The 6,224-nt window shown below is 42.9% G+C and overlaps 1 protein-coding gene across 2 annotated transcripts in view; it reads left to right on the top strand.

The window, feature by feature from the left end:
* Positions 1 to 3,451: 3,451 nt before the first annotated feature.
* SAMD12 (sterile alpha motif domain containing 12) overlaps positions 3,452 to 6,224 on the top strand; it is a 402,216-nt gene continuing 399,443 nt past the window's right edge. For both annotated transcript variants that reach the window (XM_069957168.1, XM_069957167.1), the window contains exon 1: positions 3,452 to 3,483. The gene's annotated coding sequence lies outside the window, so the exon portion shown is untranslated. The remainder of the gene's footprint in view (positions 3,484 to 6,224) is intronic.

Here is a 6,224-nt window from a genome sequence, read left to right on the forward strand (position 1 = left end):
TGCCTTAACCCCTTAAGGTCAATGCCAATTTTCGTTTTTGCGCTTTTGCTTTTTCCACTTTGTGTTTAAAAGGCCATAGCACTTGCATTTTGTTCACCTAGAAACCCACATGAGCCCTTATTTTTTGCGCCACTAATTGTACTTTGCAATGACAGGCTGAATTTTTGCATAAAGTTGTTTCTACGCCGTAAACCCTGGGGTAAAACTGATATGTTATGCATGTTCCTCAAGTCGTTACGATTAAAACGATATATAACATGTATAACTTTTCTTCTATCTAATGACCTGTAAAAAATTCAAACCATTGTTAACAAATATATGTTCCTTAAAATCGCTCCATTCCCAGGCTTATAGCGCTTTTATCCTTTGGTCTATGGGGCTGTGTCAGGTGTCATTTTTTGCGCCATGATGTGTTCTTTCTATCGGTACCTTGATTGCGCATATGCGACTTTTGATCACTTATTACATTTTTTCTGGATTTGATGCGACCAAAAATGCGCAATTTTGCACTTTAGAATTTTTTTGCGCTGACGCAGTTTACCGTGCGAGATCAGGAATGTGATAAATAATAGTTCGGGCGATTACGCGCGCGGCGAAAACAAACATGTTTGTTTATTTATTTATTTTTATAAAATGGGAAAAGGGGGGTGATTTGGACTTTTATTAGGGGAGGGGATTTTTATTAATAAAAACACTTTTTTTTTTTTTTTTTTTTACTGTAACTGATAGTCCCCCTGGGGGACTTGTATATACACAGCAATGATCTCTCATAGAGATCAATGCTGTGTATATACACAGCAAAGATCAGTCACATCGGTGGTAGATTGCTATGGCCTGCTGCAGGCCACAGCAATCTATTGCTGAGCCGGGATCAGCGTCATTGCGACGCTGAGTGCCGGCCCAGCCAGAAGAACGGATCCGACCCACTAGACACCAGGAACATGCAGTACAAAGCACTTCAATGCAGCTGTCAGGTTTGACAGCTGCATTAAAGCGCTTAATTAGCCTGCGCAGCAACGCGACCCGCGCCGGCTAATAGAGGCACTGCAGATTGCAGCCGGGAACAGTGCCGTTCAGTACGGGGTCCCGCTGGGACCCCTCTCTGAAATCCCCATGCGCCACCATGACGTACCAGGTACGTCATGGGACGCTAAGGGGTTAAAGGGGCATTCCACTCAAAAATAGCTTTTGATATGTTGTTGCCCATGGAGAGACTAACAACTCCTTCCATACTTTTTATTATCTATTCAGTCTCCTTCCCCTAGTTCTCAGCTGCTCCTTTCTGCTGAAAACACAAAAATCTGCGTTTAAGCCTTTCTCTCTGTCTCCTCCTCCTCCCCCCTCCCTTCTGAGACGGCTGATGTAAACAAGTCCTTGACTGGCTGTATCTGCAACATTGTAGCTTCTTTGTAATGCTGGGAGGGTGCCTACACATTTGCTTTAACTCTAAGAAGTCCTTCATGTAATCCAGATTGGAGGTCTGGAATTTCCTGGTCTGTGGTGTCTGTGTCAGTGGAGTGTGTGTCTGTGTCAGTGGAGTGTGTGTGTCAGTGGAGTGTGTCTAATAAACACAACGATCAGCTGATGACAACGATCATCGGCTGATTGTTGATATAGGTTTAGACCTATATTTGTCGGGCGCCAACCGTGCATCGCTACGTGTAATAGTGGCTGACGATTTCCAAACTCTATACATTACCTATCCATGCTGCAGGGCTCCTCTTGTGCTCTGCTTCCCCCAGGTCACACACGCTGCAGCTTCCCAGCGTCCTGTCTGAGCTGACAGGCAACTTAGCCAATCACTGGCCGGGACCGCCGCAGAGGCAGAGCGCAAGAGGAGCCCTGCAGCATGGATAGGTAATGTATACAGTTTAAGCAAGGGCTGCAAGGACATATATAGAGTTTAACCCCAGACTACCTTCGGCATACTTGTACGTCCAGGGCCGCCTACGGGTGCTCAGAGCGGGGGCCACGTGGCGCCTGTAGCCTGGGTCCGCGGCTATTAGTGGGCACAGTCCGATCGCCGTGCCCACTAATTAAGTAATCAGATGCAGCTGTCAAAGTTGACAGCTACATCTGATTACTTGTATGCAGCCATACCTGGTGTCTAGTGGGGGACGTTGTCCCGGAGGATGGATCCACACATCCTTTACCGTAATGGCGCTGATCCCGGCTCGGCACTTGATTGCTTCCGGCTGCAGCAGCCGGAAGCAATCCAGTGCCTATCTCATTAATCTATGCTGTACAACTGTACAGCATAGATCTCAATGAGAGATCAGTGTACTCATACTAGAAGTCCACCAGGGGGAATAACCCTAACCCCAGGGGGGAATAACCCTAACCCCAGGGGGGAATAACCCTAACCCCAGGGGGGAATAACCCTAACCCCAGGGGGGAATAACCCTAACCCCAAGGGGAATAACCCTAACCCCAGGGGGGAATAACCCTAACCCCAGGGGGGCTTCTAGTATAAGTGTAAAATAAATAAAGTGTTGGTATTAGTAAAAAGCCCCCTCCCCTAATAAAAGTTTGAATCACCCCCCTTTCCCATATTATAAATAATAATAAATAAACATGTTTGGTATCGCCGCGTGCGTAATCACCCAAACTATTAATTAATCACAAATGGCTTAAGCGGAAAAAAAATCCCAAAGTGCAAAATTGCGCATTTTTGGTCGCATGAAATCCAGAAAAATTGTAATAAAAAGCGATCAAAAAGTCGTATATGCGCAATCAAAGTACCGATTGAAAGAACACATCATGCCGCAAAAAATGACACCTGACACAGCCCCATAGACCAAAGGATTAAAGCGCTATAAGCCTGGGAATGGAGCGATTTTAAGGAACATATATTTGTTAACTATGGTTTGAATTTTTTACAGGCCATCAGATACAATGAAAGTTATACATGTTACATATCGTTGTAATTGTAACGACTTGAGGAACATGCATAACAAGTCAGTTTTACCCCAGGGCGAGTGGCGTAAAAACGAAAAAAAAAAAAACAAATAAAAGAAATGAGTTTTTTCTTTTTCAATTTCACCACACATTAAATTTTTTTCTGGTTTCGCAGTGTACTTTATGAAAAAATTCAACCTGTCATTGCAAAGTACAATTAGTGTTGCAAAAAAATAAGGGCTCATGTGGGTTTCTAGGTGAAAAAATGCAAGTGCTATGGCCTTTTAAGCACAAGGAGGAAAAAAACAAAACGCAAATATTGAAATTGGCTCTGTCCTCTAAGGGTTAAGCAAGGGCTGCAATAGGCCCAGTAAGCTATCTGCTAGATCGGCGCTCGTTTACAGTTATTATCGGGCCCCCATTGTGTAATAGTACCCTTACTGTTGGGTGGGCACAGCAGGGGCTGTACACAGGGAGAGAATTATGCAGGACCTGAGTCACATGACCCGCAGGTCCTCAAATTTACTGTGTGGAGATATCAGAGAGGGGAAGAGAGCAAGACTGAGCTGTAACTGCTGCGTGTCAGTGAGTATATGTATGTATCTGTGTGTCAGCCACTGTGTGTGTATCCCTGTCAGTGAAGTGTGTGTCAGTAGTGTCTGTGTCAGTGGAGAGTGTGTGTGTCACTGGTGTGTCTGTCAATGGGGTGTGTTTCAGTGGTGTCTTTTTCAGTGGAGTGTGTGTGTGTGTGTGTGTGTAAGTGGTGTCTGTGTCAGTGGTGTCAATGTTATGATCATCTACCACATGATCTCTGTAATGGAAGATGGCTTCCCTCTGGAAGATTCCTGTCCCCTCTTGCTATACTTCTGCTGTATAATTCCACATAAAGTCCACTTCCAAAGATGTTCTGCAGCAGCTGGTATTATTTCTACATTCATTATTAATTACAAGGGTCCCCACCACAGATTGGATGAATATTGTCTCTTCATGGCATTCAAACATGTGCTATGCGCCCAGCCATTTCTAGTGACGCCCCTGGCCGAGACTCCTAAGTGGGTTGGTGTCAGTTCACACCATGTGCAGTTTCTATTCAAAGTGCATTTTTAGAGGAATATTGCTTTGAGGCCCTATAATCATAACTGAGGTGTTTTATGCAGATTTGAAGTCCTTAGGCTGTGTTCACATGTTGAAATTTATTTGCATCTATCACACTATAACATTGTGGCAATAATGTCATCATGTTTACTGGGATTTGCACCATTTCTGCCCCAATTATGGGAAATTAACAGCAAAAAGAGAAAATGCACCAAAAACACAAGGAGATGTATATAACTACCATATATCCTGATCCCACAGAGGTGCAGCGTTATTCAGAGGGGTCTGGAAACTGCTAAGGGGTATCTTATAGGTGGTGAGGAGGAATTAAGTACAGTGGACTTGGATTGCGAGCGTTTTGCAAGAAGAGCTCACAGTTTTTCAAAATTGTGACTTGGTTTAAGAGCATTGCTTTGGTTTAAGAGCTTCCTGATACAAGAGCTTCCCTATACACACTGCTGCAAGGTTTAAGAGCTTCCCTATACTCACTGCTGCTATAATGTGCCTGCACTCACACTCAGCTATACACACTGCTGCTATAATCTGCCTGCACTTACACTTGGCTATACACACTGCTGCTATAATGCGCCTGCACTCACACTCAGCTATACACACTGCTGCAATAATGTGCTTGCACTTACACTCAGCCATTCAAACTGCTGTATGTAAAATTTCTGTCACTGTCCTCCTGCACAGCTCTGTGATTTTCACTTCCTGATTGGTCCATGCTGAACACACACCTCCTCCCCGTTGCAGTCATGTGACCACACAGACCTCTGACAGCCGCCCTGCTTCTCTATTCTAGCCTGTTGTACTACGCTACTGTTTTATAGGAATCTGCACCTCCATTTTGTATCCTGCTGTTTTCAGCTATATGCAATTACTATACATTATACTCCACATGCTGATTGCTATACTGTACAGTAACTTATAATAGATTGCTGGAGTGCATATACAGTACAGTAGTAGTACAGTCAGTGCACCACCATCTCCCATCCTGTACTGTATACGATTGATGGCGTGCATATACAGTACAGTAGTAGTACAGTCCTTGAAACTATAGGCCTGTAAGTCTAACATCTATAGTGGGTAAAGTACTTGAGGGGTTTGTAAGAGATGCTATACTGGAGTATCTGAATGAAAATAATCTTATAACGCCGCACCAGCATTTAGCTTAGAAAAAAAGGGGCGATCTGATTACAATGTATAAATATATGAATGGACAGTACAGAGATCTTTGTAGTGATTTTTTTTACACCAAGAAGATCAGCACTGCAATGTAATATGGCTGTAACTAGTCTATAGCACAGTGACGTCCTCATGGTGGGACAATAAAATAAAGTAAAAAAAAACACACAAAAATATTAATAAATACAGTAAAATGTACACATAATCCCCATAGCCCCCAATACAATAATAAATGCATGAAAAATAAGAGGAAAAATGCTATTTTTGTAGTTTTTTTCATGAAAATTTTTTTATTTTTCACACATTTTTTTTGGCCAAAATTTACCACTAACCTAAAGTACAAAATTTCATGAAAAAAAAAAATATATACTGTCTCAGAATCAGAAAGTTATAGTATCACATAGCAATGACCGCATAAAAAATGGGCTCTGGTCCTGAAAGCCCATATTAGCCCAGTCCTGAAGGGGTTAAATGTAAACATGTTACTAGTAAACAATAAAGCAGAAATCAATAATCCAGGCGATTTGGGGAGATTAGTCGCCAGCAGAGAGCACAGAACAAAGTATTACACAGCAGGACTTGTGTGAAATCCAGTATTCAGAGGTCAGAGAGGTCAGTGCTGACTTTAGAGGAGATAGCCCAGTGATGTAGCTGTAAATTAACTCTTTGTTGTCCTGTTTTGGTGCCTCATCTCCCTCCACCCCTCCCCTCTCCATAGAGAATCATGAAGACAGGGGGGAGAGCTTCAAACTGCTTTTTCATGATAAAAATGCGGTTTTTGGCTAATAAACCCAATTACAAAGTTTCTTAAAATCGCCTGTACTGAATGACAGTGACACTTTAATGGATTAGAAGCAGATTAGCTAAAAACACTTGTCTTTAGTAAATCAGCCCCAATGATTTCTAGAAGGTTTGGTTTTTATGTCTCAAACCCTGCTTAGAGAGTCCTGCTTAGAGAGTCCTGCTTAGAGAGTCCTGCTTAGAGAGTCCTGCTTAGAGAGTCCTGCTTAGAGAGTCCTGCTTAGAGAGTTCTTATACTGTGA

The sequence above is a fragment of the Dendropsophus ebraccatus genome, chromosome 2 (genome assembly GCF_027789765.1).
Source record: "Dendropsophus ebraccatus isolate aDenEbr1 chromosome 2, aDenEbr1.pat, whole genome shotgun sequence".
NCBI classification, from domain to species: domain Eukaryota; kingdom Metazoa; phylum Chordata; class Amphibia; order Anura; family Hylidae; genus Dendropsophus; species Dendropsophus ebraccatus.